Source organism: Taudactylus pleione, unplaced genomic scaffold (genome assembly GCF_031769625.1).
Source record: "Taudactylus pleione unplaced genomic scaffold, aTauple2 ptg000268l, whole genome shotgun sequence".
Taxonomy (NCBI): domain Eukaryota; kingdom Metazoa; phylum Chordata; class Amphibia; order Anura; family Myobatrachidae; genus Taudactylus; species Taudactylus pleione.
The window spans coordinates 1,101,144-1,127,021 of record NW_028284670.1 but is presented as its reverse complement, the minus strand read 5'-3'; positions in this window follow the sequence as shown (position 1 = coordinate 1,127,021).

Here is a 25,878-nt window from a genome sequence, read left to right as displayed (position 1 = left end):
TCTACTGCGCATGCGCAGGACACCGGAAAAATGGCTGCGGCGGCCATTTTCCGGCGTTCTGTAGACTCCGGTCACACTCTAGTGCTCGGAGTATACTGTGCATGCGCAGAACACTGGAAAATGGCCGTGGCGGCCATTTTTCCGGTGTTCTGAGCAGCAGTGACACCCGATACGGGACCTCGGACAGGTGTTGTCCCCGGCAGGCTGTGCTCAATGTCGTTCATGACATTGAGCACAGCCGCTGAACGATATCATTAACGATATCGTTCAGCACTGGGCTCTCTCCCCCATTCCCTGACATGCAGCAACCTGACGAGATCGTCAGGTTGGCTTGCATGTCAGCCCGATGAACGATGATGATGAACGACCCGCGGGAACGCGCGTCGTCATCATCATTCATCTTTTTGGGGTTAAAAATGGACGATAAAGTGGACGACTGAACGATAACGATATCGTTATCGTTCAGTAGTCCACTTTATCGCCCAGTGTGTACGCACCATAAGTCCCCCTGGGGGTGCCTAACCCTAACCCCCCTTTGCTGCTAAGTGCTAAGGGCGGCTTACAAGGATCGGTCCGGCGTCCTTCGGCATTCCCTTGTCAGGCTTCTGCTGTCGGGATATAGAGCAGCGGCATTTAGTCCACCGATCTAAAAACTACATCCCATCAGAATTAACTAGCTCCAGTTATTATTAACGTTTTTGTTGCTATAAAAAGCATGGTATCAGCAATGCCCAGTTCCAGTTGTTAATACAATTGTTATTGTTAGAAATATATGGTATATTGTTTCATTTCCATAGGTTTCCCACCAAGAAATCTTAGGAAATTCCTAGCTACTGTAGTTAAGGTCTTACATTTGCTTTGATCCTTTTCAGCATTTCTGAGTGGTTCCCCCATTGCCTGGGAATGAACTTGAATAACCTTGCATTTTTCACCACTGAAGTCAAGTTCATTGGCTGAGAAGTGGAGGCAGGGCCAGTTCTAGATATTGTGGGTCTCAGAACAAAAGGTCCCAGTTGCTCTCCCCTCATTTTTTTTAGACAGTTTTCCCCTGTGTGCACTTTTCCGCAAAGGGGGCGTGTCCATGTGGAACACACCCAATTCATCACACTTTGGAGCGTGCCCACCACTTACGGAGTTGCTGGGCTTTCCCAACGCTCTCCCCTCACAGTGAGTAATTGGCGAACGCAGTAATGCGCCTAACACATTATGCCACATGCACTAATGCCCTGTATAACATATTACGCCACACACACCATAATGCCCTTTATAATACATTATTCCACACGCAGTAATGCCCTTTATAACACATTATGTCACACACAGAAATGCCCTTTATAACACATTATGTTGCATACAGTAATGCCCTCTATAACATTATTATATACAAATTAGATTTCTCTTCTGTTCATTCACTTTGCATTTTGTTAATTGATAAAAAAAAACTATTAACACTTCTATTTTTTAAAGCATTTTTACTTTGCAGCATTTTTTCCACACCTGCCTAAAACTTTTGCACAGTACCTAACATGTTTTCCATGTGTCCTCACAGAAGCACAGGTGAAATAATTAGCTTAACCTGTGGATCTTTTAACAATTATTAGCCAGTAATAAATACACCTGTGCACCAACTAGGCCAATTGGAAACCATGAACTGTTAGTGCTCCCTCAGGCAGGCCCAGTGACAGGGGGGGGGCTATGGGTACAATTCGGCTAGGCCCTAAGGTCCAAGGGGGCCCAAGAGTATAACCCATTTCTGTGCTGCTGCTGCTGCAGTGATCAGCATGGGGCAGGCATGTACAATATCCCTACTGGTCACTGTATCAGCAAAGCATGCACTAGTTCGGGGTACTGTATGTCAAGTGGGGAACAGCTGAACTGCACCAGCAGTGGGCAGTGCAATAAAGTTTCTTTGTTTTTTGTGACACAGCATACGTAATGTCATGTGAGCCGCACCACAGAAAGACACCCAAGCAGAGGAGCTGTGGCAGGCAGACATAGATTAAAGAAAGTGTGGGGGCATGGAAGGACACTGTGGGGGCATGTAGGGACACTCTGGGGACATGGAGAGACACTGTAAGGGCATGGAGAGACACTGTGAAGGCACGGAGGGACACTGGGGGCATGGAGGGACACTGGGAGCATGGAGAGACACTGCAAGGGCATGGAGGGACATTGTGAGGGCATAGAGGAACACAGGGGGCTCAGAGGTTCCCCAGAGATTCCACATATAGGTAAGGTAGACTCTCAAGTGACTGGCCTGTACCTGCCAGGGACACGGGCATGAAGGGCCCCTTATATATATATATTACTTCAGGCAATAGATGATAACATTCTGGTTACATAAGAAAGGTTTTGAAAAAGATCTATTGAAAAATAACTCTGACATGTAACTGTAGTGATAGAGTAGAAGGTAAATTAGTCGGTAATACCTTTACATTTACAAATGTTAATTAGCCATTCTCTTACATGCATTCACACTGGGATATCTTATGTCCAGGACAAAAACTTACTGTACCTTGCAGAAAAAGGAAGATAATTAAGAAGGTGGGCACCCAAGGTCTAGAGCCCATGGAAGCCATCCTTATGCCGGGCAAATGTTCTATAACCCAGTGATGGCTCAGCTACATTGTGTATGTAAGGGAAGATATTGCTTTGATAGCTGCCAAATAAAGTTAATGAATGTCTAATCTCATTCAATCTCATTAATCAGTTTCCCCTGTTTGCTTCGTCTTCTGTGTTTTGCCAATACTGAGAGTATTAATATGCTCTAAAATATTTGATTTTTACAGAAAAATGATTGAATAGACACATAAGATGGTCAGTGCTGGTAACCATGAAATGGACAATTCAGGAAGTGAGACCCTGCTAACTCCTGTATAAATAAGCAACTTCTGCTCCCTTCTGGGGTCCTGTAGAAATATGTATTCCTTGTCCCAGCTCTGGCCGCCAGTCTATACCCCCCACCCCCCCCCTCTTCCCATTAATTTCACTGAATAACAATGTCAGCATTCAAAATAGAGATTTTCAAGCTGCTTGCTTTCAGAACATAAGAATTGCCCACAATTATACTCTGCTAGCAGGTAACCTCTTTCAGAAGATTACCCCAATGGATACATCATGGATAGATGGGTTTATGTTTAATCTATTTAAATATTGAAGCAGTTGAGTGCACACTCGTACCTCCTGGATTATTGGAACAATGGAGACTGCACTGAAGGGTCTCAGAGTTTTCCCAACAGGTGAAACTCACATTTGTGGCGTCATTGGAGGAAAAGGATCAAACTTTGTAAAGAGCGGAGAAGTGGACAAGTGGAAGAGTTTCCCAAACCAATCAGCAGGTAGATATCATTGAACAAGTACAAGTATCATGGAAGTTGCCCATTTATTTGCCCCTGTCTGTGGCTAACAACACTGATTCTTCTGAGTCCATTTTGTTCCTGTTTGACACACTCTGATTAAAGCTCTGCCTGTTTAGCTTTTGCTATATGCTCCTGTTCTTTGTGACATCTTCTGTTCAATTGAGTATATCCCTGGTAGCAGACGGCAGACGACTCCAATCCTTAGCCAGGAGCACAGCCTGTCTGTAAGCAAAAAAAAAAAGTTGTTAGGTGTGCCCCCTTCCAGTTGTATACACCTACTGCATACTATATGTTGTGCCTAAAGTAGGGTCTCCTCCTGTTCCACACAGTGACCTCTACTACAACATGAACTGAATAACAAAACATAAATAACAAAACATAATAATGTTATAGACCTGGAGAGTCTCCACCATGTATAACAGTTTTGGTAATACAGTTATTTTTATCACTTTTAAGATACAAAAACAAGAAAGGCCATTCATTTGTCACTGTTGAAGGTCCGAGTAGTTTGCCACCTATTTAGGTGAAAAATGACAGCTAAAAATGTTCTTCATAGAATTGTTGCTGTTTATCACCAAGTATCTAATGGGGGAAAGGTGATATTTAAATTTAACGCCACTCAGCAGGCCCTGAACTACTTGGTTTGGTGTATTATTATTTAACACATAAGACTTACCATAATTACTTTTCTAAGAATGGTCGCTATATACTGTATCTGAAACTACTGAATCAATTTAGGGCGAGAGACAATGGGCTCTATTTTATACAAACCGCATATAGAATGCAGATTGTAGTGTGATGGGATTTACCAAAAATCCCTTTCAGGGACAGAGCATTATCTGCAAATCCCCTCCGCACACTCATCACAGTATTTTTTGCAAAAAATACCTTGACAAGTGCCCGCGCATGCGCCGACCGGCCGCCGCTAAGCCCTGCCCACCACGATCACGACCCCCCCACGATCCCCAACCCCTCCCTCCTGGAAACCCCCACTCTCTTAATTACACTTACCTCCAGTGATCGGGGCTTCGGTGATGACCTCCATGCTCCGGTCAGCTGATCTGCCATCCTGCACAGGGGACCCGAGCAGCTGATGACCCCCCAACGGCAGTGACAAGCCTCAGTTATGGGTAAGGGAGGCCCTCACCACCCCTTCCTGCCCACAAACGGCTGTGCGTGCGATCATTCAGGCCCTACTGTATGTTTCTTATGTTTGACTTATTGCTGTGAAAAAAAAACAAAGAAGTGCAAAATCTTTCTTTTCTCTAATATTCAAATCATTATATGTAACATTTCTAATGTGGACAATAAAAAGACACGGAATCCTCTTTTTTCATATCCAAACACAATTGCGATTTGGAATGACGTTTATTAACATTATTATAATACAGTATGATAACTTCACATGTCTATAAAATTGGTACTGCTGTTTGATTTGTACAACAAAATGATTATTTTGTTATTACATATAACTTTGTATTGTGCTTTATCAATTGACAATGTACTGTACATTCCTCCATCACATACATGTTATCAAAATTGGTGAAACCTGCACAATGTACTCTCTTTGTTTTTATAGTAAGTAACTAAATTATATGTTACACTTTTTATTTTCCAATGGATATTTTTCATTTAGTGTTGCCAGGAGAACAGGTTAATGAATATCTAGGTTATCATGTTCACCAATGTATTTATCTGGCTTAGTTATGAGCCATCGTGAAATAAACAGATTCATGATTTTGAAATCCTCACATATTTTCTGTCTGTTTACAACATTTATATAATTTCCTAATAGAAATTATATAAATGTTGTAAAGCCACTTTATGCAGATTGGACAATCCTGTGATAAATGAACTTATGACAAAATTTACTGAAATGGTATATAAAAATAAATTACAATAAATGTTCAATATATTTTAAAATTCTATACTTTTTAGTCAACATTGGCCCTCATTCAGAGCCACTCGCAAACAGCAGTACGCTCGTTGCGTTCCGATGTTGACTAACCGCGCATGCGTCGGTGTAACACTGCGCATGTGCGTACGGCAGATTGCGAGTTTTTTTGGTCTCGTTCGTCAAATAGCGTACAGGAAGTGACCTGTCAAATGTGATTGACAGAACAGGGCGTTTTTGGGTGTTGACGGGGGTGGAGATGGAAAAACGCAGGCGTGGCGAGGCGTTTTTGGGGCGTACATACATTAGCAGATGCGAGCATAAAATGTGTACTGACCAACTCATACGTCACTGGATAATCCTCTTTCCCTTCAAAATGCTCGCACAGCTTAGGGTCTGGATTACTCGACCACATTGGCGATGGCCTTCACCTCCATCCCGGCACTCCTCGATGTTGCTGCGATTAATCGCGGGTGGTCTGAACAGCAATTAGTGGTGGATTGAAAACCGGCTTGGTATGTGTTTTGAAAGTAGTTTTTTGTGTTAGCACAAAAGCGTACGCAGGTGGAAATCATAGCTGCTAATGTGATAATTACACAATCAATTTACGTACATTTGTGGTATTTTCTTTGTGGCTCAATTTGTTGGTTAGGGCCTATTGATTAGTTAGCATTTGTGGTCAGCTGTAGCATGTCTCAATCAGACTTTCTTTAAGTTTAGAATCAGTATAGAGGCAGCCGTGGATGTCGATGGCAGCCGTGTATTGTAAGCACTAAGCGTGTTATAACACAAAGTGTAATTATATAACAGTTAAAAAAAACAGTTGAACAAACAATGAACAACATCTACAACAAGGTAATTACAATATCATTCCTTACCAGTAGTTTGTGTGTTGTGCATTATTGAATGTATTGCAGAAATGTATCAAAAACTTCTATTAATGATCTCACTCCATGGAATCATCTCTAAGACTACTACATCCTTTACTCTCCCTGCAGCTCCTCCTTTTGTACATATTGCTGCCTCAGTACTTTCCTCTTCTCTTACAAACACATATGAGCTTTTAACTTATCTAAACACATTGACAATAACATCCACAACCTCTCGCCATAACAAACATTCTGTCAAATCCCACAAATATATTTATATCTGGCTCCGGTTGCTTCTATTAGCTGGTGACATATCTCCAAATCCAGGCCCAACTCACATGCCACACCCACAACAAACTATAAATCCAGCTAACCTCATAAATATTGCATGCCTCCCTTCACCATCCAAGTCACTAAAATGTGCATTATGGAATGCACGCTCTGTCTGCAACAAACTAACATCCATCCATGACCTCTTTATTTCAACCAACCTCAACCTTCTGGCAATAACAGAAACATGGCTAACACAATCAGACACTGTCTCCCCTGCTGCACTTTCACATGGTAACCTACACTTCTCACACACCTCCAGGCCTGGCAATTGTAAAGGAGGTGGGGTAGGAATATTACTCTCCCAATCTTTCACATTCACAGTTCTCCCACAGGTACCTTCACTCACATTTACATCATTCGAAGTACATTCTATCAGGACTTTCACCCCTTTCTCTCTGCGAGTTGCTGTTATCTATCGCCCGCCTGGGCCACCGCACCAATTTCTGGAACATTTTTCAGCCTGGCTCCCTCACTTCCTATCCTCAGACATCTCCACCATCATTATGGGTGATTTCAATATCCCCATTGACAGTCCACAATCTCCTCATGCCACCAAACTATTCTCTCTAACCTCCTCTCTTGGCCTCTCCCAATGGACTGACTCCTCTACTCATAAGGAGGGCCACTGCCTTGATCTTGTATTTACCAGACTATGCTCAGTTTCTGATTTCACTAATGCTCCTTTCCCTCTCTCAGATCACAATCTTATCACCTGCACACTTTCCTCCATTACATCAACCTCAATGTCAGTGAAATCAACCAAACCTACTAAAACCCGCAGAAATATTAATGTGATTAACTTTCAACAACTATCTACCTCTCTACAACAACAACTCTCACCAATTTCTGCACTCACTTCTCCTGAGAATGCTGCATCACAGCTAAACCAGATCTTAGTAAAAGCCCTCGATGAAGTAGCTCCAGCTACCCATCACACTCCGCGTAGACTCAGACGTCAACCGTGGCATTCTAACTTAACAAGGCATCTACAAAAACTCTCACGTAAAGTAGAACGTCAGTGGCGAAAGTCTCGCACTCCAAGTGACTTCCTCACATATAAGTCTATCTACAACTCTTATCGTACTGCTCTGGACACTGCCAAGCAAATATATTTCCAATCTCTAATCTCTGCTCAAGCCTCTAACCCCAAGTGACTTTTTAATACATTTAAACTGCTTCTTACCCCTCCCTCACCCAAGCCACCTGCTACTATCTGTGCACAAGATCTTGCTTCCTATTTCAAGGACAAGATTGATAATATCCGAAATGAAATGTTATTCTCTTCCTCAGCTAGTGACCTACTCAATTCCCTACCTGAACCCTCTGGCACATTCTCTTCATTTGACCCCACAAATGAAGATGAAGTATCTACACTCTTCTCATCCTCCTACTCTATTACCTCTCCTCTAGATCCTATACCCTCACAAATTAGTAAAGCTCTGTCTCCTGTGCTCATCCCAACCCTAACTAAAATCTGTAATCTCTCTCTTTCTACTGGCATCTTTCCATCACTGTTCAAGCATGCAGTGATTACTCCCATTCTGAAAAAACAAAATTCTGACCCTAACACTCTCTCTAATTACCGTCCTATCTCCCAGCTCCCATGCCCCTCCAAGCTACTGGAGAGACTTGTCTACACCCGCCTCACACACTTTCTTAACACCCACAACTTATTGGACCCACTTCAGTCTGGCTTCCGTTCCCAGCACTCCACAGAGACAGCACTGACTAAGGTAGTAAATGATTTGGTCACTGCCAAGGCTAAAGGCCATTACTCACTTTAATTCTTCTAGATCTCTCTGCTGCTTTTGACACTGTTGACCACTCTCTTCTCGTACAAACATTACAATCCCTAGGTCTTAAGGACACAGCCCTTTCTTGGTTCTCTTCCTACCTATCTGATCGCTCTTTTTCTGTTCGTTTTTCTGATTCTGCCTCCTCTTCGCTACCTCTATCAGTTGGAGTACCGCAAGGCTCTGTCTTAGGTCCTTTGCTATTCTCAATCTATACCACCTCTCTTGGCAAACTAATCCGCTCTTTTGGATTTCAGTACCATCTGTATGCGGATGATACTCAAATCTACCTATCCTCTCCAGATTTATCACCATCTGTATTGGTCCGTGTCACTGAATGTATTTCTGCCATTTCATCTTGGATGTCATCTCGCTACCTGAAACTTAATATTTCTAAAACAGAATTAATTATATTTCCACCGGCCAATAACAGTTACCAATCTGATCTCTTTATCACTGTTGATAACTCAACAATCCACCCCACCCCACAAGCTCGCTGCCTTGGTGTCATCCTTGATTCTGAATTGTCCTTTGTTCCCCACATTCAATCTGTCTCAAAATCATGTTACATACATCTAAAAAACATATACAAAATTCGACCATATCTCACACAAGACACTGCAAAAACTCTAATCCATGCACTCATTATTTCCCGCATTGACTATTGCAATAGTCTCCTTACTGGTCTTCCCAAAAACAGGCTATCGCCATTACAATCCATTATGAATGCAGCTGCGAGGCTTATCTTCCTTGCCAAACGTTCATCATCTGCTGCCCCGCTCTGTCAGTCCCTCCATTGGTTGCCGGTTTTCTACCGTATTCAATACAAAATACTGTTACTTACACATAAGGCCATTAACCGAATTACACCAACATACATCTCTTCACTCATCTCAAAATATCTCCCAACCCGACCTCTCCGCTCAGCACAAGAACTGCGTCTCTCATCCCCACGCATTACTTGCTCCCATTTACGGTTACAGGACTTTCTTCGGGCTGCACCTACTCTATGGAATGCCTTACCACACACAATAAGACTTACCTCTACTCTTCAATCCTTCAAGCGTTCCCTGAAAACTCACCTCTTCAGACAAGCTTATCAGATTCCAGAACCGACCACATAACCTTCATAGCTTCCATGTCTTATCACATCCCCTCTCACAGTCCATACATAACCTCACATATTGTCTTTCTTTCACATACTCCTGACATTTTGCCGACATTCCTATGTGACTGGATCAAGCAGCCCACCAAGAAACTCTGCATTCTGGCCAGACCAAATTGCAATATATATAGCACCTATCCTTGTGTATCAATGCCTGTTTCCCTATAGATTGTAAGCTTGCAAGCAGGGCCCTCTTACCTCTATGTCTGTCTGTTATTACCCTGTTTTGTTCTATCAATGTTTCCAATTGTAAAGCGCAACGGAATATGCTGCGCTATATAAGAAACTGTTAATAAATAAATAAAAAATAAATAAATATTGTAACAATAATGTCATCATGTTTTTTTGGTTTTTCCCTTTTTCTTTTGGCCTGTTGAATTTGCCTCGTTATGTTAAATTTGAAACGTTCCTTAAAGAGCCCTCTTTTTGGGGGCCATGTAAAATGTGGTTCTTGCCAGTTTGTGCCTTTTGGCCCAGGATTAAATGTAATCCATTGTGACAATAATGTGAGAATACAATGTCAGTTTTTTATTTTTTTTTTATTGCTCAAAGAAAAAATCACACTTCTAAAATTTTTGGCCAAAGTTTTTTTGCAGGGTTCATTTCCAAAGTTACAATAATTGGGCCAAAATAAAATTTATGAAATGTAGAACACAAAATTAAAAACAATTCACAAGAAAGGAGAGGGAAGTTTTGACCAGAAAGGAATATGAGCCAAGCACAGAAGGAGTGTGGGAAAAGTCGCCATTACTTTCACCGTTTTTTCACCCGTTTGGCTGGGGGAGGGAGGGCGCCAGACCGGGTCCGGGATGTCATCGGGCTTGCCTGTCCAGAGGCAGATGTTGTGGCCTCTGGACTAGGCACAGGGCTAGGCACATTTGGAGGATTGGCTGATGTTGTGCCAGAGGTGGAGGATCCTGATGTTCCGGCAGGAAGGGAGGTCGGCTCCACCATGTGCTGGCGAACGAGCTGCTCCAGGGCATTGGCGATGCGGATGTTGGCCCTGGTATTTTCCGCCAGGGCCAGACCAATGGTCACGTTGGCCGCAGCATTTTGCTCCAGGGCCTCAGCCACCCGTAGCAGACTGGCGTCCATCCTCTGCAGAATCTCCGTATGGAAATCCGATTTGAAATTGAGTTCTGTGAGGAGGGCCACTGCCTGCAAGGGGGATTGCCCTGGACTGGCTTCTGCAGGGTCCTCATCCGGATGTACTGGTTCCTCCCCTGCAGAGCCAGCAGAAATTCGGCGGCCAAGGCTCCCCTATGGAGCAGACTCATCCGCCTGTGTCTCTGTTAGGAAAAATGAGAAAAGACTCACATTAGAATCTCCATATTGGCCCACTAACATTTCAGAGTTGGTGACATCACAAGATTTACCTGGGACAACATGAGGAGCCGCAAAGTCTGGCATGTCCGTATCCATGTTGGACACGCCAAACACCTCCACAGGCTGCACACACCCCTGTGCCAGCTCTTCTAAATCCGTCAACTTCAATGACACAGGGGTGGGACCCCCACCTGTCCCCCTTGCATGCCTAGCCCTGTCCGCGAGTTTTTGCTTTAGGCGATATTTGAAGTCGCCCCATCTGTGGGATAAAATGGAAGCCATTATCCTTTTGTTTAAAATGGTGTTTGTTTTTAGGGGGGGCAAGTGTTTACTTACCGCCGTTTGACATCCCGGGCTAGACGGACATAATCACCCACCCTATTGACAGCAACGGCTACCTCTTCCCACATTCTCCACTTCTGGCTTATACTCATTTTCCTGTCTGACTGTGGCAGGATGTCCACACACTTCTGAATCAAAACCTCCATCTCCTTTCTTGTGAAATGTGGCTGCCTTTTTTTTTTTTGCAGCTTTGGCCGGAATACTGGGCCCAGCAGCCTCTTCCATGTCATCCTCCTCACCTATTTGTGTAAATATTCAGATTTCTCTAATTCACAACTTGCCCAATCTTATGTTTCAAATTAATCATTGATACAAAATGCATGAAAGACTTACCGCCTGACTCTTGGCCATTGTTTCCCTGGTCTGTAGCCATGTCTGAGGTCCAAACAAGAAATACACCAGAATTTAAATGTGTTTTCGTGACGTATTTATACATGCGTCCTTATTTTGCGGCCGCATCATTGATTGTGCGTTCCTATGATCCCTCCTTAATTTGTGCGGGAAACGAAACACTATTTATGGCTTGGTGTGTCTCGAGTCGAGGTGGCGTTTTTGGATTGTTGGAGGTTACCTTGGTTGGAGTTTCTTGTTTGCGGATAAAGGAGTTGGCATTTGGAGTTTATTTTGTTTGCTAGATTTGCGTTTTTATTTTCCGTTCGCTTTTTTTTTTTTGGCCTCGTTTCTTGATTTGGTAACTTTTGTGAAGTCTAACTTTGGTTCAATTGGTGTCTCATTGTGTTTCTTCTTGTTTTTAATTTTTGGATCCATAATTTCATATCTTTTAGCTTTTTTTTTTATTTCGGACCCAAAGACCTTTTGATTTGGAATCTTATATATTTGCTCTTGGTAAGTCCATTTTTTATCTTGTATTTGCGAACTAATTAGCGCATTTTTCTCTGTTTGTATAGTGACTTGTATTTGCGAACTAATTAGCGCATTTTTCTCAGTTTGTTTATTAACTTGTATTTGCGAACTAATTAGCGCATTTTTCTCTGTTTGTATAGTGACTTGTATTTGCGAACTAATTAGCGCATTTTTAAATGCTTATTAATCCTGTCAAATTTTTTGTGGTTGCCCTTTCGCTTTTTTGGCTTACATTTCAACCCATTTTGATGTCCTGTGTGCAATGTCATTTTGCTCTTTGGCCAAATGTGTGTTTCGCATATTTTAAGTTTTGTCTAGCACAAAATTTAGAAACATAAATGCACAGACTAAAATTTTTCAAATTATTTTTGGGATTAATTTCAGTTTGGACGTATCATGACAATACCCCGGCATGTAAGCAGCAATGGATGGTATCATCAAGATAAGTTGTTCTTAATTTTCTTTTGGGGTGGGTCCAAAGCCTTACATTCCAATCTTGCCATTTCAGGTTGATCTTGGGCGGATTGTTCTGGCCATGCTCCTGGAAGCCGAACAACCTCAATCTCGTCCCAGGCGTAGGCATCGTAGACGTGCAAGGCCCCAGATATTTCGAACACGTGTCACCCTTTTTGGAATGCCAGATGATGAGGTTTTAAGACGCTACTGTCTTCCTCCCAAAATCATCATAGACACTCTCTCATTAATAGAGAGTGATCTTGAGCGGCAAATTGACAGTCCAACAGCAATACCACCACTTACGCAATTTATGGCGGTGTTACATTTCTGTGCCTCAGGATCGTTTCAAACAATGGTGGGAATAGTGGCGGGCATCTCACAATCCTCCTTTTCCAGGATCCTGAGGGCAGTGATGGAGGCACTTTTCAAGCACCTCCATCATTTTATTAAAATGCCTTTGGATATGGGTGCCCTTAGTGTGATCAAGGCCAATTTTTACCAAATAGCTGGCTTCCCACACATCATAGGGGTTGTGGATGGTACTCACATACCACTTCAGCCTCCAGCACGGCTGGAGGCAATATTTCGCAACCGTAAACACTATCACTCCCTGAATGTAATGGTGGTATGTGATGCCTCCCTCCAGATCCTGTCCCTGAATGCAAAATTACCAGGAAGTGCACATGACTCCTTCGTCATCCGGCAATCAGGGATATGGCACAAATTAAACAACCTCCAAGCTGGTGATGCGTGGCTTCTGGGTAAGTGTAGACCTTTAGTACATAACAATGTTAAGCTTGATACACAGTGATCCTGATGTTGTCTATTCTTTTTCACAGGAGACAGTGGATACCCTTGCATGCCCTGGCTGCTCACTCCTTATTTGGCTCCCACACCAGGTCCACAAAGTGAGTTTAATACCGCACTCACAGCCACCAGGCAAGTGGTGGAGCGCTGTATCGGCCTTTTAAAAGGCCGATTCAGATGCCTCCACCACTCTGGTGGCGAGCTCATGTATTTGCCGGATAAGGTTTCGAAAATTGTGGTCCTGTGTGGGATCTTTCACAACATCACCATAAGGAGTGGTGTTCCAATGCAGCCAGAAGATGCCTTACCTGAGGATGGCCCCCCCGAGGTTGGTCGGAGGTCAGTATGTGGGGGGGCCATACGCGATGATGTGGTGGCCCGATATTTTAGGTAATTATTGACCAAACAACAGTGTGTATACCCAATGTGTTACGGTTTTTTAGCGTTCATCTTTTTTGATATTAATTCTTGCACCATCTTCTGTTTGTTTGCATAATCTTTGGCACTCCCACGATGACTACTTCCTGCTACCCTTCAAAAACCTTTATGTGGAAACTTCGGGAATATATACTGACACCAATATTGCAACGCCATATTTTTGAAATCATGTGGGCATTGACCTTCGTCAACCAGTTCTTGATTTGTTGTGTGTTTGTTTCGTGTTTTTGGTATGTGGTTTATTTCTGATTATCACTGTGTGTTTTGTTTGTGAGTGACCACTTTGTATTTTGATTTCTGTTGTGAATAAATATTTGGAGAGTGTAATTTGTTTCCTTGTTGGGCACGTTAGAAGCAAGTGTAAACAAACTCCCAAACGTTAATTTTACCTAAGGGGTAACCCAGTAATGAAGCAAGTGGAGCTAAAATGTAATATGTTTTCGGGGTACTAACCAACACACCAAGGAATCCTGTACAATCAGTTGCCTTCGTAAGATTGTCCTAAGCAGTTTGGCCACCAAATAGGAACCTGAAAAATGGTGTAAACTATCATGTTGACCACCACAAAAAAAGGAAAATGACATTGGTACTGGGAGGTGTTTCTTGTGCCTATTTGCATTCAAAATACAACACACAATCTGTAGTGAGACTCTGTGGCAATCCTTGCTTGAAGAGTCTACTTATGTCAGTGTAAAGAATCTTGGATTTACTCCAAACGCATGAGACAGAGCTTGAATTAAAACTGATTTATTATGAAACAATTAGAAAAAAAAATAAAAATAAACTAATTCCTAAGGAGGACCAACAGATGGTCAAGGCCCTGCAGAAGCCCGGTGACCTGCTCCCGCATACGGGCCACACAATGAAAGATTTGTGCCCGACGCCTCTGTTCCTCTGTGGGTGACCAAAGTTTGGGGATTAATAAATCGATAATGAAGCAACATTCTAAAAAAACACAAAACAAGCAAACCAAAACTTAAAAGCTTGTGGGCAAACAAAACATTACACGGATAAAACCCAGCACCCCAAAATGTCGTAGGCCAAAAATACAAGGGCCCTAAAAAAATGCACACAGGTGTGATATGTGTATGGTGACATCAGCAGGAACAGGTAAAGACAACCCCCAAAAATACCCTAAGGCGACAGAAAGCCAACAAAAATGGGGACGACACATGATTACATACAAACAGTTTGCGGTGGCCAAAAGAAAATTTAAAAACATACCGTTCTCCAAAAAGCCAGAGCCAGAAGCCACTCCCTGGACCACCTCGGAGGTGGCTACATTCCCCAAACCTAGGGGCAGGGTGTTTGAGGAATCCTGGGAGGGGGTATTTGGAGGAGGGACGGATGGAGGAGAGGGCGAATTGGGCTGGAGGGGAAGTAGACCTGAAATCTCGGCCACAGGGTCTGGGGAGGAGGGGGTAATTGATGAATTGGGGGTTGGAGAGAGGGGCCGGGACCGGCGTCTTGTCTGGCGATGCCGCCGTAGTCTTTGCTGTGCCCCTAAAAAATGAAAACATATTGTGGTTAGTTTCAACAGGAATCCAAAAAAAAAAAAACAATAAAAAAAAAAAACAATGACTAAATAGGACAGACATGAAAACATGCACATGCAGATATGACTACAATGACTCAATAGGACAGACATGAAAACATGCACATGCAGATATGACTACAATGACTCAATAGGACAGACATGAAAACATGCACATGCAGATATGACTACAATGACTCAATAGGACAGACATGAAAACATGCACATGCAGATATGACTACAATGACTCAATAGGACAGACATGAAAACATGCACATGCAGATATGACTACAATGACACAATAGGACAGACATGAAAACATGCACATGCAGATATGACTACAATGACTCAATAGGACAGACATGAAAACATGCACATGCAGATATGACTACAATGACTCAATAGGACAGACATGAAAACATGCACACGCAGTTAGGGCCCACAAGATAAACTTGAAAACCACAGTCCAGAAAACTTACTTTCCGCAATCTGCATGCGAAAGCATGCCAGCAAGCGGGGCGTCCGCCGGTGCAGGTCCGACCACCTGCGCTCCAGCTGGCCAATATGGAGCGCAGGCGTCGACGTACCTCCGCATATGCGGAACGCTTTCGCCTATTGGAGATGGGTGGAGGCTGACTGGTGATCCTCCTGTCCATCACCTCCGTCAGCACCTGCAGTTCGCGCCTGGTGAATGCGGCGGATCTCATGATGGCAATGGTGTTTTTTTGGCTAAATATTTTTAATAAAGCACCCCAAAAAAATTTGATTGGCTAATGTATTTGGGAAATTAACAGGACAAATTCTATTGGTTAGTGTATGAGTCATGTGTTCGACAGGGCCACAAATCTCTTGAGAGTTATGATAGGCTTGATGCAGTGACATGCGTAAGCAAATTTAAATAAAGAAATGAACCACAGAAAATTTGTGGGGAGACAAACAAATAGAACAATTGTTTAATTGAGGCTAACATGTCTTTTTTAACAATAAAAGCGAAGGTTTCAGCCGTACGTATTCTGCGAGCAAATACAAACACGGACAAGATTAAAGTTTATTGCATTGTGTTGAAAAAAAAAAAACAATTAAGCTAATTGATACATTGATTGGCATGATACGATTGAGGGAGGTAGGCAGAAAAAACGAGCAGGTCATCGGAATCTGACAGTCCCACTTCCGGTTTGTACTTGTGCGTGCGTTCCCTTCAAGCCATTTCGGGGATGTACGCTCGCTATTTGGCACGCTCGTTAGTTAGAGGAGGGGTCGGCTGAGTTTGGGGCGGATTTTTTGCTGCGTATGAAAATACGACCGAGTGCTTGAATTTAAATATTTTTTTACGTACGCCGAACGTATGTACGCCCAATTGCGAGTGGGTCTGAATCAGGGCCATTGTTCACAGTAAATTAGAGCTAATATAGTAATTTACAGAGGCTTGAACAGTAACTTACAGAGGCTCCTACAGTGAATCACAGAGGCTAATATAGTAAATTACGGTATACAATTGGGAAGCCGGCTGCCTTAATACCGGCAGCTGGATTCCCGACTGTCATATCCCGGCGAGGGATGAAATGCCGGGCATCTAGATGTAGACGCCTGACATTTCCCTGACGCCGGGAGACCGACGCCTGTCATCCAGATCGAAGGGATGCCGGGCGCCGCGAGTGGACAGCTGTGGGGGGGGGAGGGTTAGTTTTAGGGCACCCGGGGGGACTTAGGGTTAGGCACCCCCCCGGGAGGGTTAGGGTTAGGCTAGGGGAGGGAGGGTTAGGGTTAGGCACCCCCGGGGGGGACTTAGGGTTAGGCACCCACCCGGGGACTTAGGTTTAGGCAGCGGGGAAAGGGGGGATTAGGGTTAGGCACTTAGAGGGGGGATTAGGGTTAGGCACTTGGGGGGGAGCTTAGGGTTAGGCACCCCTAAGGAGGGTTAGGGTTAGGGAATTAGGTTAGGTTAGTTAGTACTTACCTATCCACGATTGGGATTTCCAGCGCTGTCGGGCTTCCGCTGCCGGGAACTCTGCTATTGTCGGCCAGGCGCTGCCGGGAATCGAACCGTGCGGCCAGCGGTATTTCATACCGATTCCTAAATTACAGAGGCTCATACAGTAACTTACAGTGGCTCATACAGTAAATTACAAAGGCTAATACAGGTTGAGTTTCCCATATCCAAAATGCTTGGGACCAGGGGTATTTTGGATATCGGAATATTCCGTATTTTGGAATATTTGCATAATATAATGAAATATCTTGGGAAAGGGACCGAAATCCATGCACAGTATGCTTTTATGTTCTATATACACCTAATACACACAGCCTGCAGGTAATTTTATACAATATTTTCAATAATTTTGTGGCTCAAACAAAGTTTGTGTACATACATGAAATTAATTTATGTATCATATACACCTTATACACAAAGCCTGAAGGTAATTGTATACAATATTTGTAATAATTTGTGCTGTAAACGAGGTTAATGTACATTGAACCATCAAAAAAGCAAAGGTTTCACTATCTCAGTTATATTCCGTATTTTGGCATATTTGGATATGAGAGACTGAACCTGTAACAGGTTTATACAGTAACTAATAGAGGTTTATACAGTAACATACAGAGGCTCATACAGTAACTTAAAGAGGCTCATACAGCAACTTACAGCGGTTTATACAGTAACATACAGAGGCTCATACAGTAACTTAAAGAGGCTAATACAGCAACTTACAGCGGTTTATACAGTAATTTACAGAGGCTCAAATAGTAACTTACAGGGCTCATACAGTAACTTACAGAGGTTCATACAGTAACTTACAGAGGCTCATACAGTAACTTACTGAGGTTCATACAGTAACTTACAGGGCTCATACAGTAACTTACAGAGGTTCATACAGTAACTTACAGAGGCTCATACAGTAACTTACTGAGGTTCATACAGTAACTTACAGGGCTCATACAGTAACTTACACAGGGTCATATAGTAAGTTACAGAGGCTCATACAGTAACTAACAGAGGTTTATACAGTAACTAATAGAGGTTTATACAGTAACATACAGAGGCTCATACAGTAACTTAAAGAGGCTCATACAGCAACTTACAGCGGTTTAAACAGTAACTTACAGAGGCTCAAATAGTAACTTACAGGGCTCATACAGTAACTTACAGAGGTTCATACAGTAACTTACAGAGGCTCATACAGTAACTTACAGAGGTTCATACAGTAACTTACAGAGGCTCATACAGTAACTTACAGAGGTTCATACAGTAACTTACAGAGGCTCATACAGTAACTTACTGAGGTTCATACAGTAACTAATAGAGGTTTATACAGTAACATACAGAGGCTCATACAGTAACTTAAAGAGGCTAATACAGCAACTTACAGCGGTTTATACAGTAATTTACAGAGGCTCAAATAGTAACTTACAGGGCTCATACAGTAACTTACAGAGGTTCATACAGTAACTTACAGAGGTTCATACAGTAACTTACAGAGGCTCATACAGTAACTTACAGAGGTTCATACAGTAACTTACAGAGGCTCATACAGTAACTTACAGAGGTTCATACAGTAACTTACAGAGGCTCATACAGTAACTTACTGAGGTTCATACAGTAACTTACAGGGCTCATACAGTAACTTACACAGGGTCATATAGTAAGTTACAGAGGCTCATACAGTAACTAACAGAGGTTTATACAGTAACTAATAGAGGTTTATACAGTAACATACAGAGGCTCATACAGTAACTTAAAGAGGCTCATACAGCAACTTACAGCGGTTTAAACAGTAACTTACAGAGGCTCAAATAGTAACTTACAGGGCTCATACAGTAACTTACAGAGGTTCATACAGTAACTTACAGAGGCTCATACAGTAACTTACTGAGGTTCATACAGTAACTTACAGGGCTCATAGAGTAACTTACAGAGACTCATACAGTAACTTACAGAGGCTCAAATAGTAACTTACAGGGCTCATACAGTAACTTACAGAGGTTCATACAGTAACTTACAGAGGCTCATACAGTAACTTACTGAGGTTCATACAGTAACTTACAGGGCTCATACAGTAACTTACAGAGGCTCATACAGTAACTTACAGAGACTCATACAGTAACTTACAGAGGCTCAAATAGTAACTTACAGGGCTCATACAGTAACTTACAGAGACTCATACAGTAACTTACAGAGGTTTATACAGTAACTTACAGAGGCTCATACAGTAACTTACAGAGACTCATACAGTAACTTACAGAGGCTCAAATAGTAACTTACAGGGCTCATACAGTAACTTACAGAGACTCATACAGTAACTTACAGAGGCTCAAATAGTAACTTACAGGGCTCATACAGTAACTTACAGAGGCTAATACAGTAACTTATAAAGGGTCATACAGTAACATACAGAGGTTGAAAATACATGAACTTTCACAGGCTCATACAGTAACTTACAGAGGCTCATACAGTAACATACAGAGGCCACTAATACATGAACTTACAGGGCTCATACAGTAACTTACAGAGACTCATACAGTAACTTACAGAGGTTTATACAGTAACTTACAGAGGCTCATACAGTAACTTACAGAGACTCATACAGTAACTTACAGAGGCTCAAATAGTAACTTACAGGGCTCATACAGTAACTTACAGAGACTCATACAGTAACTTACAGAGGCTCAAATAGTAACTTACAGGGCTCATACAGTAACTTACAGAGGCTAATACAGTAACTTATAAAGGGTCATACAGTAACATACAGAGGTTGAAAATACATGAACTTTCACAGGCTCATACAGTAACTTACAGAGGCTCATACAGTAACATACAGAGGCCACTAATACAGGAACTTTCAGGGGCTCATACAGCAACTTACAGAGCCTCATACAGTAACTTACAGAGCCTCATACAGTAACTTACAGAGCCTCATACAGCTCATATAGTAACTTACACAGTGTCATATAGTATATTACAGAGACTCAAACATTAACTTACAGCGGCTCATACAGTAAATTTCAGAGGCTCATACAGTAACATACAGAGGCCACTAATACCTGAACTTACAGGGGCTCATACAGTAACTTACAGAGACTCATACAGTAACTTACAGAGGCTCAAATAGTAACTTACAGGGCTCATACAGTAACTTACAGAGGCTAATACAGTAACTTATAAAGGGTCATACAGTAACATACAGAGGCTGAAAATACATGAACTTTCACAGGCTCATACAGTAACTTACAGAGGCTCATACAGTAACATACAGAGGCCACTAATACATGAACTTACAGGGGCTCATACAGTAACTTACAGAGACTCATACAGTAACTTACAGAGACTCATATAGTAACTTACACAGTGTCATATAGTATATTACAGAGACTCAAACATTAACTTACAGCGGCTCATACAGTAACTTACAGAGACTCATACAGTAACTTACAGAGGCTCAAATAGTAACTTACAGCGGCTCATACAGTAAATTACAGAGGCTCATACAGTAACATACAGAGGCCACTAATACATGAACTTACAGGGGCTTATACAGTATCTTTCACAGGCTCATACAGAACTTACAGAGGCTCATACAGTAACATACAGAGGCCACTAATACAGGAACTTTCAGGGGCTCATACAGTAACTTACAGAGGCTAATATTGGTCTAAAAATTTTAACATTTTAAATAAATGCCAGTAACACTGACTACTGTATGAGTGCATTTCATCATTGCAATAGAAACCCTCATTGCCTTTCACTGTACCTCACTTTAGTGTAAGAATTTATGTTGATAATTTATACAGTATATTACATGTAGTGCATGTTACACCCTTAGGTGCTGATTCTGACATGGGAGTAATGCAATTAAAAACAAATAATTTGTACCTGCCGCAAGGTAGGGGGGCAGATGTAATGTGCAGAAAAAGTTAAGCTGCGTACACACGGTACGATAAAAATGCACAATATGAACAATAATGGAATCGGTCATATCGTACATTTTTTGTTGCATTCCAACTCACCAATGACCTGCGATGTGCGGGCGCATACGGACGATAAAGATATCATCCATCAGCCGTGCATGCAGGCCGACATGCACCAGGCTACCATAGGGACCGCGATCATTGATCGCGGCTCGCTGGCCATCACTGGTGGGTTGGTGGTGTACTGGATGATCGATATTGATCATCCAGTACACCGGGAAGGTGCAGGGAGATTGTTCAGCAATATCGTTCTTGCTGACGATCGTCCCGTGTGTGTTCACTATTAGATGTGGGGGGGGGGCGTTTAACAGCTAAAATCTAAATTGCAGCGTAAGAATAAAGCTGTCCGGTATTTGTGGTCTACATGCAGAGGCAGCCAGTATTTACCCTGCATGCTAACGTAGTAATTGTATTTTCCTCCTGCATTGTAGCACGGTTTGTCCAGTTGCACAGTTACTTGTTTGTATTATTTGCTCTTCTCCCAAGTCAGAATCCCCCGCTTAAGGCGATTTATTTAGCATGTTGTATACAGTCTTCTGAAACTATTCATGTGGAAAGTTGACACACAATGTTTGCGATCAGTGTTACATGCATTATGGTATTCTCATGCACAAACTATATACTGGACATCTGGAGCTGATTTAGGGGTCCCTGATAATTAAATATCCAATTCGCTGTGAATATCAGTTTTGGATACAAATTCACCAGAGCAATCCAACATTGCGCTGGTGCGGAGACAGCTGATCTGAAAATCAGCTGCTTCCACCATCCCCTTCACTGCTACTTTCATAGCGGTGACAGTTAGCACTACCGAGGCTGACTCGGCAGTGCTAGTGCACTTGTGTGAACTGGGCTTCACACAGGCGCACAAAGCCACGGCGTCCCCCGGACAAAAGAGCCATAGGGAAGGCGCGGGGGTGCAGGAGCAAACACCATCTGAAAATGGCAAATGTTCAGGCAGTCAAGCTCCGAAAATTTTATAAATTCAGAGCTTGATTAATTTAGTTCTCTATACTAGTGTATGGGGCAGGGGGACAGGGGGACAGGGGGCCCATGTGAACTCCCCATGCAGGGCCCCCTCCTCCCTGCCCGGTGGCTGGCAGACGGCAGCTAACCAGCCATCGAAGCCTTAGTACACTCCGGGCAATAGAGTGTGCCCAGAGTCTGCTGTGCATGCCCAGAACGCTGGAAAATGGCCGCGGTGGCCATTTTCCCAGTGTTTTTTGCATGCGCAGTAGACTCCGGGCACACTCTAGGGACCACGGACAGGTACATTTTAAATAATATGGGTGCAGTGTGTGCAGTGTGGGGCCCCCCTGGACCCGGGGGCCTGTGTGTCCCACACACACTGCACCCATTATAGATACGCCACTGGATATGTGTTAGTCTTTATCTAAGATTTTATACAGTATATCTACCTATTAAAAGCTATGTTTTATTTATTTTAATTATTTAAAAATGTGCCCCAAGAAGTATTATTTTTCTTCTGTCTCTTCTGCCCACTTGCAGAAAGGACCCTCTTTATACTGCATGTATTAATTACATTACTACTTGGGAGCACCACCAACAACTTTGGATTGATAGCCCTCTTTAAAAGAAGATATACTTTGGTTACAATATCATTCTTTCATTCTGTGGGGATGCCGCTTTCGGTATTCTGACCAGCAGCATTCCGACAGAGGGGATTTCATACCCAACCCATGTGGCCGTATGAAATTAAAGATCACAGCAATGTATTTCAAACCGTCCGCATTGACAGGGGTTCTGGAAGAAGCCTGTCCCTGTTGTGAAGGGAAGTTATCACTAATGTGACACTGCAGCATGACTGTGCATGCATGGTCTGCTAACTATGCCTGTGCGGGTGGTCATTTCCCGGTAAGGGATCTTCGCCCAGTAGGTTCGGAAAAGAGGCTACAATGGCTAATGTCACCTAAAGATGCCATCTGTGATATATGAAACAGGTTTACAGGTTCATTACTACCTTGTTTTGGTAGTAGAAAGTCCATCCCTTTTTCAGCTTGTTTTTCATTAGTGATAAAGCGACTACCAATTGTGAGAGTGCATTTAATTTATTACGAATAATATGTACATGTAAATCTTTCACTTATTACAGTCATCTTTCTGCCCCATTCCAGTTCTCTCCTGGGGTCAGTAAAATGTAAAATCCATTCTTGTGCGTGCTGGCCTAGTTGTGTATTTACTGCCTGGGGGAAGAACCCTTGCCTCTCTTCAGGGGTGTGGTTTGAGTTGATAGTTGCTGACAAACACAGAATCCAGAAGGTTGATCAGTCAGAAAGGTAGGTCCAACCCGCACCTGCACCACACCATCTTTATTCCCGCCTTAAGTGGGGTATCAAACTTGTTAGGGGTCACTCATTTGATGCAAACAAATCACTGTCCCTCCTTAATACTGTGGACACCCCACTTTTGAACCCTATAATATGCAGTTTAAGAAAAACATGAATCAGGGAAGCATTATTTGGTCTGTTTAAAACCATATTATATCCTATTCTGCAAAATGTAACACAGATTATTTAATGTAATATATAGGTCCTTAATCTGTTTTGAGTTACCGGCCATTGTGCGTGAATTAGAAGAGGACAATGTTATTGAAGCAGATGTTGTTTTTATCTGGATTTCTAGTATAATAAAAAAATCATTTTCATTTAGCTCTCATTGGATTTTCATTAGTGTTATTCAGGGATACTGATAATTCTCCTGGAGAATAAATAGATGTACAATGATTAGGGGTGTGCACCGGCCACTTTTCGTGTTTTGTGTTTTGGTTTTGGATTTGGATCTTTCTTCGTGTTTTGGATCTGGATTGGTTTTGCCAAAACCACCCTTGCGTGTTTTGGGTTCTGGGTTTTGTGTTTTGGATCTGTATTTTTTTGAAAAAAAGCATAAAAACAGCTAAAATCACAGAATTTGTAGGTTTTTCTGCTCCTATGCTATTATTAACCTCAATAACCTTAATTTCCACTGATTTCCAGTCTATTCTGAATACCTCACACCTCACAATAGTGTTTTTATGTCCAAAAGGTTGCACCGAGGTAGCTGGATGACTATGCTAAGCGACACAAGTGGGCGGCACAAACACGTGACCCATCTAGGCGTGAAACTGCAGTGGCAGACAGGATGGCATTGAAAAACTAGGCCCCAAACTGTACATAATGCAAAGAAAAAAAAGAGGTGCAAGATGGAATTGTCCTTGGGCCCTCCCACCCACCCTTATGTTGTATAAACAGGACATGCACACTTTAACAAACCAATCATTTCAGCGCCAGGGTCTGCCACACAACTGTGGCTGAAATGATTGGTTCGTTTGGGCCCCCACAAAACAAGCTGGCAATTTATCTGTCCCTGCACAAACTGGCTCTACGGAGGCAAGATGTCATCCTCATCCTCCTCATCCACCGATTCCTCACCCTCTTCAGTGTGTACATCCTCATCCTCACAGAGTATTAATTCGTCCCTGCTGGAACAACAGGTCCCTCTGTACGTTCTGGAGGCTGGTCTCCCTGGAAGAGTTGATAATTCATTTTATGAACATCATCTTCTCCACATTTTGTGGAAGCAACCTCCTACGCCTTTCGCTGACAAGGTTCCCGGCTGCACTAAACACTCTTTCGGAGTACACACTGGAGGGGGGGCAACTCAGGTAAAATAGAGCCAGTTTGTACAGGGACCTCCAAATTGCTTCTTTTTCCTGCCAGTACAGGTACGGACTGTCTGACATGCCTACTTGGATGCTGTCACCGATGTAATCCTTTAACAGACAGACGCACGCTTGTCGCTGCTGCTTTGAGGATTCAAGTGCGGCTACAGCCCACACAATTCACAAAGACAGAAAAAAAAAAGAATATTTTTATTGTTTGTGGAGCACACTTTGAGGGTTACACCACCCTTTAACAGACAGACGCACGCTTGTCGCTGCTGCTTTGAGGATGCAAGTGCGGCTGCAGCCCACACAATTCACAAAGACAGAAAAAAGAAGAAGAATATTTTAATTGTTTGTGTAGAACACTTTGAGGTGTCACCACCCTTTAACAGACAGACGCACGCTTGTCGCTGCTGCTTTAAGGATGCAGGTGCGGCTACAGCCCACACATTTCACAAAGACCAAAAAAAAAAGAACAATATTTTAATTGTTTGTGTAGAACACTTTGAGGTGTCACCACCCTTTAACAGACAGACGCACGCTTGTCGCTGCTGCTTTAAGGATGCAGGTGCGGCTACAGCCCACACAATTCACATAGACAGAAAAAAAAAGAACAATATTTTAATTGTTTGTGTAGCACACTTTGAGGGTGTCACCACCCTTTAACAGACAGACGCACGCTTGTCGCTGCTGCTTTGAGGATGCAAGTGTGGCTACATCGCACACAAGTCACAAACACATTAAAAAAATAGTTTTTTATTTTTTGGAACACTTTGAGAGTTACACCACCCTTTAACAGACAGACGCACGCTTGTCGCTGCTGCTTTAAGGATGCAGGTGCGGCTACAGCCCACACATTTCACAAAGACCGAAAAAAAAAGAACAATATTTTAATTGTTTGTGTAGAACACTTTGAGGGTGTCACCACCCTTTAACAGACAGACGCACGCTTGTCGCTGCTGCTTTAAGGATGCAGGTGCGGCTACAGCCCACACAATTCACATAGACAGAAAAAAGAAGAATATTTTTATTGTTTGTGTAGCACACTTTGAGGGTGTCACCACCCTTTAACA